Raw genomic sequence first — 11,573 nt, 5'->3', positions numbered from 1 at the left:
CTTGTGTTTAGAAAGCGCTGTAAAATGGGCGCTGTTAAATGTCATTTCTGGCGTAGTGAATCTATACACACTAAAAGGGAGAAAAAAAAAAGGAAAATGGGGTGTTAATGTCATGATTTTTTCTACTATTCTGAAGATATATTAAGTTGGTTACTCATCTCATAAAGATAATCTACAAATGCCTCTGCTCTTGATTCTGTAATCGTATGACAAATAGTAACATTTCCTCTACATAATTGCCATAAAAGCTCTAGCAGCCATTGCTTTCATTTGTGCCTTTGTACCAGAATCTTCATATTCTCTACCTTTGATACTTGTCCCAGCTATGGATACATTTGCGGTATGGGAATTCGAATTCACATTATTGTTGTTGTGCTTTACAATTGCATTGTTGTCTTCTTTAGAATACTTATTATTTCCCTTAATAGCAAGTGTGTTAGCAATGACATTATGCATTTGTGAAGATGTTTGACTACCAGGGTGAGCAACACCAACCTTGTTATTAATATTATAATCATCTTCATGAATACCTTTGTTGTTGTTACTATCAAGAAGACTATTGTTGTTGTTGTCGTTGTTAGTAGCCATTAAAATGGAATGAATAGAAGACATATTTTGTTTATTTGGAATAGTGTACTTACCATGTTCTTGAATGGTTTCGAAAGCAAGATGGCTAACAAGGAAACGAATAGCATTGTTTTGTGCAAAATGATCTTGACATTTAGGGTGATGAGCAGCAAGTTCTGAAATAGCCCAAGCGACAACAATTTGAACTTTCATGTGACCTTCTTTAAGAACTTTAGCAAAATCAGAACAAACATACCTACATCCACTTTTTCCTTCATCTCATTGCATATTGACCTTTACGATCACTTGTTAGGTTTGAAAAGTTGAATCTTTTATTATTTCTTTTTTAAAATTGGAGCAATTAGGTGTAGATTTTCAAAAAATTAGTTAATAGAAAAAATAAATAAAAAATTGTGTTGTAAATGAATGGACTAAAATTCATTTTGAACAAAATAAATAGATAAAAATACATTTAAGCCAACAACTAATTTATCTTCTTACATAAATGAATTGAACCGTAAATAAAGATGACTAGATAAAATGGCACCATGTCATTTTTTTTGAAAACATCAAATCAAAAAGCACCTAGACAATTTATAACTATCACGATTAGATTTGTCGGTTTACATTTGAATCAAAACTAAATTAAATATTTAATTTTTTTTAACAACTCCAATATAATAACGTTATTTTGAAATTTTCATTTTAACCACACAATTGTTAACCAAACAATTTTCATATAACAAAATCAGCTAATTACAATGTAGGGTTCATTGGAAAATGTATCTATGTACTACTAATTACTAAACCCTCAACCATTGTATAAGTGTTGATCCTTTTACGCACATTAAAAAAATAAATGTTGAATTCATTCCTCTCTCCTGCAACCACAAGTAAACGCCACGCAAATAAAAATCCTTCAACAAGACTACTTTATTACAAATGATAAGTTTTATGTTGGATAGTCTCCAAGAATGTCTTCTTGATGTAAAATATTATGTTTCTTTAACCGAATAACTTCTGCGATTCGAATGAAACCAAGTACAAATGTCTAAAATATTTTTTTGCAAAACAATGTCAAAAGATCCTTACATTTCCTTGTCATCTCCTCCCCCATTGAAACAATTTTCTCCTCCAAATCCATCTTTGGTACCATTTTAACTTTGAAGTACTTGGTTAGGAGGCTTAGTACTATGCAACCATGCAAGTGGACGGACAATTCAAATTGGCTATGTCCTCATAGATCCCCTCAACTCAACCCGAGACACATATACGCGACAATCGAGGTAAACATGTGTTGCATGGTAGCTCCCGAAATTTGGAGTGCTATCTCCAAGTCACCTAGGAATTCCCCACCCAAATACCTACAATGTCTAACAATCTTGCCCTAAGGCTCAACAACAGACCGCCATGATCAGACTCATTCAGTTGTACTTCCCCAAAATCACTAGGCTTGTCAGACTCTACCTATATGATGACCACATAATCTTTACTTCAAAAATTATCAACTATTTTCTCCCCTCGTTGGCCTAGGTTACTCACTCCTTTAAGAGAACCATCATTGGCACAAGTAGAATTCATCACTATTCATTTAAACACAATATGCATTTCATGATATTCATCAAGGTGGTACATCATAAGTCAAGGAGTACACATCGTCATTGCAGATTTCCATAGTCATACATTACATTCAAAATTTATCATCATAATACACAATCTCCAACAATAAGGAGTTTTCACTCACATATAATAATACTAGATAATATACACAAACCACATCAATTGCCTCACAAAATTACAATTCGTCACATTTTATATCATATATCAATACCAAGGACGGATATGAACAAAATACATAATGCATCTAATACACAATTCTACAATAATTCAACTACCACACAATCTTCAAAATCAAATCAAACAACATCCTATAAAAGTTTCTAATTTATATTTTAACCTCGCAAAATTCAAGTTTGCTCATTAGCCAATTATTACTCCAAGAGCTTCAGCCGTACGTAGTGAGTCCCGAATGAATTACGAGAAATACGATTTTCCCGTTCATCTCCCTTAATTTACACGCATTGTTTCGAACTCACTCTCACCTCATACCTGGACCAAGTGAAATAACAACACGAAGAAATTGAGGTGATTTGAGCTGCAATGATTCCAAAGAATTTAAATATCAACCAGTACGACTAATGTTTGAAAAATCGATTGTTGTGCTCCAAGCTATGACATGTTGTTAGGATAATTATTTCCACAAGCTGAAATGAAAATAGGGCACGAAGACAATAATTATAAGTAAACACTCTCAAAACTCTAGGCTTGAAATATGTGAACATGAAGCGTGTTGGAACATAAGTATGTTATAGTGTGAATTTAAAAAATTTGTTGAAGTCCCACATTGGAAAGAAATATTTTTGTAAATTTAATTGGAAAGAAACTTGTTTTTTAAAATTCAAGTCCCACATTGGTAAGAATATTTTTTGAAATCCCACTTTGAAAAACTATCATATTTTGTGTAGTTTCAATTCTATACATACTAAAGTCCCACATTGTTTAGAAAACATATGTGACTTTGCTTCCATCACTATATAATGAGTTTCAAGCTATTGTGAAAAGTACACCAAAGTTGGATGTTTTTCCCAACTTTCTCTTTTCTCCCTCTTATATTCTGCTCGCCTAATTTTCGAGCCACTTCTCCCCTTTCTTTCTGTCCCTTTGGTTTTTGAGCGGTTATTATGCCGCAGTCCCTGCGGTTTTTTTGAGCGGTTATTATGCAGCAGTCCCTTCGGTTTTTGAGCGGTTATTATGCCGCAGTCCCTTCGGTTTTAGAGCGGTTTGTTATGCCGTAGTCCTTTTGGTTTTTAGAGCGGTTGCTATGTCGTAGTTATGAATGCAGTCCCTTCGGTTTTTGAGCGGTTATTATGCCGCAGTCCCTTCGGTTTTAGAGCGGTTATTATGCCGCAGTCCCTTCGGTTTTTTAGAGCGGTTATTATGCCGCAGTCCCTTCGGTTTTTAGAGCGGTTGTTATGCCGTAGTCCTTTTGGTTTTTAGAGCGGTTGCTATGTCGTAATCACTTTGTTTTTAGAATGGTTATTATGCCGTAGTCCTTTCGTTTTTGTCCTTGTGAGCGGTTATTATGCCGTAGTTATGAATGGTCATAGTACCATATTGAGAGTGACTTTAATTGTCATATTGAGAGTGGCTTAAACTGCCATATTGAGGGTGTAATTCTAGAACGGTTTTCTACGGTGCAGTGGAACTCCGATACAGTGAATCTGGGCTGTTTTATCCTGGGGACTTCGTGGTTGATAGTCTGCCTTGCACAATTTGGGCAGTGCCGCGAAACGTCTTAAAGAGAGCGACCTAGTCCGCGACTCAACCCAGTAATATCTTCGGTGGCATAAATTGTGAATTTTAAATAGTTTTTGAAACTCAAAATCCAACAATTTTAAGACGTTTCGTTCTGCCATGTCAACCGAAGAGATTACTGGATTTGGTTATGTTGCCTCTCATTTTGATAAACTGTTTCAGTTTGAAGCAAATAGAAAAGGATAAAACAGTTGGAGAATTAACCCATGGGAGAATAATGATAAGAATTATATTCTTAATCGACTTGCTGATGATCTGTATAACTATTACAGTTCCAGCAATAATGCGAGATATGTTTGAGATACTCTAAGTAAGTTGTGATTGCTACCTAGAGTATCAGAGAGTATCAGATGTCTGATACATGGAGGCTGACAGATACAGATCCGTGGAGGCACATGGAGGCTGATAGATTCATGGACGTGGAGGCACACTCCCGTAGAATTCAGAAGATGATTCATGAGATAAGCTATTAAGGTACGTCATTCATGGCATATTTAAATTAAACATTGAAATTTAATATGTCTCTTTTGTTTGAATGTTGAAATCAATAAAATGTCTGTTTATGCTTACATGTTGTGTGATTTTAATTTTGACATGCTAGACTATGTGATGTGAACACATCTGATTTCAAAATTAAGTAACTTAGTTTTAATTCTAAAGTTATTGTTAAATGATTTTGAAAAATGTGATTTTTATAGTCAAGCTAAAATAACAAAGAGTTCACATAAATATGTAGTTAGAGAATTTAAGTCTTTAGATTTATTACACTTTGACATATGTGAACTTGATGAGACGTTACCAAGAAATGAAAAATAAAAGTGAAATGCTTGACAGGTTAAAGATCTTTACAGCTGAAATTGAAAATCAATTTAGTATAAAGATTAAGAGATTCCAAGTATGATTCTATTTTTAATGAGTTTTATAAATTGTCTGGAATTATACATGGAACAACTGCACCATAATTATTTGAAGTAAATGGTAAATTTGAAAACAAAAAGGGAATGTAACTTTTATTGAACTAGTTGTTGCTAGTATGTTTAACTCCAGTACGACATCTCATTGGTGTGAAGAAAATATATTGTTTATTTGCTATGTTTCGAATAGAGTTCTTAAATCTAAAAATAAAACATCTCCTTATGAGATAGTGAAGAAAAAACAGTTAAACTTGTCTTATTTTCAAACATGGGGTGGTCTGGCTTATGTCAGAATCCCCGATCACAAGCGAGTTAAACTCGCCAGTAGAGCTTATGAATGAGAATTCATTGGGTATGCGGTAAAGAACAAAGCGTATAGGTTTTATGACCTAAATGCAAAAGTGATCATAAAGTCAAATGAAGTTGACTTCCATGAAAATAAATCCCTTTTAAATTGAGAAATAGTGGGGGCAGCGAACCTAGTCAAGTTACTGTGAAATAGTGGGGGCAGCGAACTTAGTAAAGTTCATGTGACAAGAAGCATTGAAAGTAACAAACAAGACGAAACAGAAACTCGAAGGAGTAAGAGAGTAAGAGTTGCTATAGATTATGTTCCAGAATATATGGCTTATAATCTAGAAGAGGATCCTGCAAATCTTGAAGAAGCTCTGTAATCATTGGATGCAGATCTATGGCAAGAAGCTATAAACGATGAAATGGATTCTCTAGAGTCTAACCGAACCTGACATTTAATATACTTGCCTCTTGGTTGCAAAGCAACAGGTTGTAAATGAATATTGAAAAAGAAACTAAAACCCAATGGAATGATTGATAAAATACAAGGCACACCTTGTAGCCAAAGGTTTTAGACAAAGAGAAAATATAGATTTATTCGAGACTTTTCCACCGATCATTAGAATAACATCCATTAGAATACTCATATCACTAGCAGCTATTCTTAACCTGGTGTTACACCAAATGGATGTTAAAACAACTTTTTTAAAAAGGTGATTCGGAAGAAGAAATCTATTATGGAGCAACCTAAAGGTTTTGTAATTCAAGGACAAGAATACAGGGTATGTATGTTAGATAAATCCATGTATGGTCTTAAATAAGCTCCAAAGAAATGGCATGAAAAGTTTGATAACTTTATTATATCGAATGAGTTTAAAGTGAATGAAAGTGACAAATGTATTTACTACAAATTTGAAAATGGCATTTGCACTATCATATGTCTCTATGTAGACGAGATACTCATATTTGATTCAAACATTCATGCTGTAAATATTTTGAAATCATTGTTGTGTAACAACTTTGATATGAAAGACCTCGGAGAAGCAAATGTAATCCTTGGAATCAAGATTACTAGGTCAGAAAAGGGAATTTCTTAATGTAATCCTTGAAATCAAGATTACTAGGTCAGAAAAGGGAATTTCTTTGGATCAATTTCACTATGTTGAAAATATCCTAAAGAAATATAATTACTTTGACTATAAACCTGCTTGCACACCATATGATCCAAGTGTGAAACTTTTCAAGAACACTGGTGAAGGTGTTAGACAAACTGCATATGCGAGCATCATTGGCAGCCTCAGCTATGCCACTGATTGTACTAGACCCGACATTGCCTATGTCGTGGGATTATTGTGCAGGTTTACCAGTAGACCTAGTATGGAGCATTGGCACGCTATGGAAAGAGTCATGAGATACCTGAAAAGGACCGTGAGTCTCGGATTACATTTATCGAAGATTTCCTACTATCCTTGAAGGATACAATGATGCTGATTGGAACATCTTATCAGATGACTCCAAAGCAACCGATGACTATATTTTAATATAGCGAGTGGTGTTGTATCTTGGAAATCGAAGAACAGACGATATTGGCTCAGTCCACTATGAAGTCTGAAATGATAGCACTAGCTACTACTAGTGAAGAAGCAAGCTGGTTGAGATGTTTGCTAGTTGGGATCCCTATATGGAAAAGATCTATGACAGATGCGTTGATCCACTGCGATAGTACTGCGGCTATTGCGAAGATTGAGAATCGTTACTACAACGATAAGAAACGAAAAATTCGTCGTAAGCACAACACTGTTAGAAAGTTATTTTCTAAATGAGTTGTTATAGTGGATCATGTATGCACTGATGAGAATTTAGCAAATCCTTTGACGAAAGGATTAGCTACAGAGAAAGTCATAAATACATCCTAAAGGATGAGACTAATGCCTATAGAGTCACTCATGATGGTAACCCGACCTAAAAGACTGGAGATCCCAAGAATTAGGTTCAATGGGTAATAACAAGTCGTGAAGTGATATGAGATGAACATGTTATTATAAATTAGAGAAACATGATTCCTGAAGCGATGATAGGATGAGGTAATAGGAACTCTTAATGAGATCTATACTCTATGTGGAGGGAGTACCTAGCTACAGGAGTACTCTTGATAGACTCACCTATGTGAATGTGGAAGTGGGGCCGCTTCCTATGGAATTTCGAGGCAGAATTCCTAGAGCGTTCACTATACTGGGATACACGTGCAGGGCCATTAATGCACGGGTTTTTGAGAATACACCTAATGAAAAGGTTGTGTGTGGGTTTGATGTCAGAGATAGAGTTCAAGACTACGAGTCACTCTTGTTGAATCTGAATCTTACTCGCTATGCAAATGTTCAAGTCGAAAGACACCTTTGTTTATGCACAATCTTATAGAAGCGTATGACGCTATTGAAAAAACTTATTTTTAAATTCAAGTGGGAGATTGTTGGAACATAAGTATGTTATAGTGTGAATTTAAAAAATTTGTTGAAGTCCCACATTGGTAAGAATATATTTTGAAATCCCACTTTGAAAAACTATCATATTTTGTGTAGTTTCAATTCTATACATACTAAAGTCCCACATTGTTTAGAAAACATATGTGACTTTGCTTCCATCACTATATAATGAGCTTCAAGCTATTGTGAAAAGTACACCAAAGTTGGATGTTTTTCCCAACTTTCTCTTTTCTCCCTCTTATATTCTGCTCGCCTAATTTTCGAGCCACTTCTCCCCTTTCTTTCTGTCCCTTCAGTTTTTGAGCGGTTATTATGCCGCAGTCCCTTCGGTTTTTTTGAGCGGTTATTATGCCGCAGTCCTTTCGGTTTTTGAGCGGTTATTATGCCGCAGTCCCTTCGGTTTTAGAGCGGTTATTATGTCGCAGTCCCTTCGGTTTTTTAGAGCGGTTATTATGCCGCAGTCCCTTCGGTTTTTAGAGCGGTTGTTATGCCGTAGTCCTTTTGGTTTTTAGAGCGGTTGCTATGACGTAATCACTTTGTTTTTAGAACGGTTATTATGTCGTAGTCCATTCGTTTTTGTCCTTGTGAGCGGTTATTATGCCGTAGTTATGAATTGTCATAGTACCATATTGAGAGTGACTTTAATTGTCATATTGAGAGTGGCTTAAACTGCCATATTGAGGGTGTAATTCTAGAACGGTTTTCTACGGTGCAGTGGAACTCCGATACAGTGAATCTGGGCTGTTTTATCCTGGGGACTTCGTGGTTGATAGTCTGCCTTGCACAATTTGGGCAGTGCCGCGAAACGTCTTAAAGAGAGCGACCTAGTCCGCGACTCAACCCAGTAATATCTTCGGTGGCATAAATTGTGATTTTTAAATAGTTTTTGAAACTCAAAATCCAACAAAGCGTGATTCCGTGAAATACATCATATTTTTAAACAAGGGTTACATACATGTGGTTTTTGACGTGTCATAGACAAAAAATGAGATAGTATGAGCAATTTAAAACCCAATAAAGCAACCGTTTTCATTAAATGAGAGTTCTAAGTTGATGATGGGAATCGACAATTCAAGAAAAATCACGAGTTCAATCAAAAATGAATATCTTCCAAAATAAAAACGTGAATCAAATATGGGTCAAGTGAAGGAATCAATGACTTAAGTTAAATGAAATCTAAATTGTGGAGTGAATGATTCCAAAGTCTTTACAAATGAACCGATAGAAAAAGAGCTAAGAGTCCAATCTTGCAATTGCCAAGAGATTTTATATTTATAAACGAGTAACATGTTACAAACATTCTAGGGTTTGAGTTACAAATAAAAATACCTAACAACATGAATCAAGGCAAGGGAAATTTGTTGAAACCAACCTGCGAAGAAATCACTAGATGAATTGAAGATGTGAGTTTGAATTGTTATGTCGTTGGCAACCAAAGTTCCACTAAAAGGAAGAAATTATACCTCTAGTGCAGGTATAACTGTATGGTCTTAAGGAGATACAAATAAAGACTTATATTGGAATTGGAAGTCCGTGAAATTAGGAAAAGAAAAATGGTGGCGGCGCTTGAAATATAAGAGAATGATTTATTAGGTTAGCTTTAATTGAGTAGTAAATGAAAGGAAAGGGAATTAAAGGAAATAAAGAATTCGAATATTTTTAAAAGAGGTCTGGTGTTGTCGCTACATATTGGAAGGTGAAAATTTTGATTTAAATGTACTTGAGCTAGACATGTGTTGTCATCCTTTCAAAAAGCCTTGTTTTTTTTTTTTCTTTCTCTTTTGGGATTAATATTTAAATCAATAGAATAATTAAAACTTGAAAAATATAAAATTACAACCTTTATAAGAAGGATATGAAAACACCTTGCAACATACTCAAATTACGAGAATTGACACTAAATTAGTTTAAAAGGACTAATTAATAATTGGATTAAAACACAATATATTTCTTCAATGGCAATAATATTTAAAACAATATTTACAATTTATCAAAATAAGAAATATAAATAACACCTATAAAAATGTGAGACTATTATAAACCTCATAGATAGGTCACTTAGCAATTTAAATACACGGGATATAGTATAAACTATTAAATAATATATTTAGATAGTTACTAAGATTGATAAATATGTAAAAATATAAATAAATTAGAGTGTTACATAACAACCATTAGTATTGATAATAGTATAATAATTTAATTATTTACATAATCTTGAGATTAAAAGAGAACTTACGTAAAAAAAAAAAAATATATCTAATTTTAAATCTTTTGTAACAAAAGCAGGATAATCAGTAGTGGCAGTTGTCCCATTAGGTAATTTGATATTAATTGGTTTAATTCCGACAAACTTAGTGAAGGAATTATAACTATTACACACATGATTAATTGCTCCAGAATATATAATCCAAACCATATTTGTGATAATTATTGATAGCAATTAAGGAATGTGTACCTGTTGACTTATTAGCAGGGGTTAAACCAACTTAGAAAGAGGAAGCTATCTGGTTGGCTGCATGATTAGTCCCCAAATTAGCCTGTTGTATTAGGTTCAGAATCTCTTTGAATTGAACGTGCGTGAATGGAACTTGTTGGTTGTCACAATCATCACCATCCTCATTCTTGGTGTTTTCTTGTTCACCATACACAATATTGGTAGAATTACCATTCTTGAATTTGAATTTAGGTGGAAATCCATGCTTTTTGTAACAAATTTCAATAGTATGACCAAGTTTATCACAATGAGTGAAAGTCTTGGAATTTCTTTTTCTTTTCCAAGAAATTTTCTTTGTTTCAGCAATAATAAAAAAGGTCTGAGATTGTGTTATCATTAGACCCTCCATTATGTCTTTTTGGTAGGAGAACTAAAGAGGACTCGATTGAGATTTCGCAGAGGCTCTATGAGCAATACTTGACTTTTAAACACATCAAAACTTTCATTTAAATTAGTTAAAAAAGTGATTACTCTATCTTCTTTAACATAGATTGTAGAGGCGCAATTATATGGTGGTATAAGGCGAAAATGATCCGATTTTTCCCATAAAATAGTTAAAATAGTAAAAAAAAAAATATGAAACATTCATATTACCTTGTTTAATTGGGTGAGTTTATTTTTGCAATTATGAAATTCTAATTAGATCCCCTTGTGAATACATTTCCTTTAAATCAATCCATGCTTTGTTGGAACTATCATTGAAGGAAAGACTTTGAGCTATTGATGGTGAAACTCAATTAATGACCCATTGAAGAACTAAACTATTGCATCGCAACCAGTACTTGTGAGTTGGCTCAAAATTGTTTGGCATGGACAAAGATCCATCAAGAAACTCCATTTTATTCTTTCCCACCATTGATTTTGTCATTGAACAAATTCCAGAATTATAATTTGTTCCATTAAGGATTGGAGTAAAAGTTACAGGAGAATGACCCTCTCTTGGGTGAATGTAATAACGACGGCTGCTGTTTTGAGCAGGATCAAGATTGACATTGTTGTTATTGTTATTATTGTTGTTATTTAATCTTGCCATGGTTGAAGATGACAGACGTCCTCATATATTGGAAAGAAAAATAGAAAATATTACTTTATAATATAGCATCTCAATCTATTTAGATACAATGGGAGAGAAGAGATATGAAGTTGTGTAACAACCATAACTGATATAACACAATAAACTAACTAATAACAACCTATGTCATGTATCATATAAGTCATTACAAGCAAACTCACAGTTAACTTGACTGACAAGAAACTATCAAGCTGACTGTAAGGTTGGTTGGCTTTTGGCTAGTGAACAAGATGGCTGACTGACAGACTAGTGAAAGTTGGTTTGCTGGCTGGCTGGTGAATAAATCGACAGACTCCAGGCAAGCTAACTGGTGGAGCAAGGTGGTTGTGGACAAACTGACTAGCTGGTGACACTAAAGCTGATAACATAAT

Source organism: Cicer arietinum, chromosome 2, assembly GCF_000331145.2.
Source record: "Cicer arietinum cultivar CDC Frontier isolate Library 1 chromosome 2, Cicar.CDCFrontier_v2.0, whole genome shotgun sequence".
Classification (NCBI taxonomy): domain Eukaryota; kingdom Viridiplantae; phylum Streptophyta; class Magnoliopsida; order Fabales; family Fabaceae; genus Cicer; species Cicer arietinum.
The sequence above is the reverse complement of the archived record's forward strand: the minus strand, read 5'-3'. Positions refer to the sequence as shown.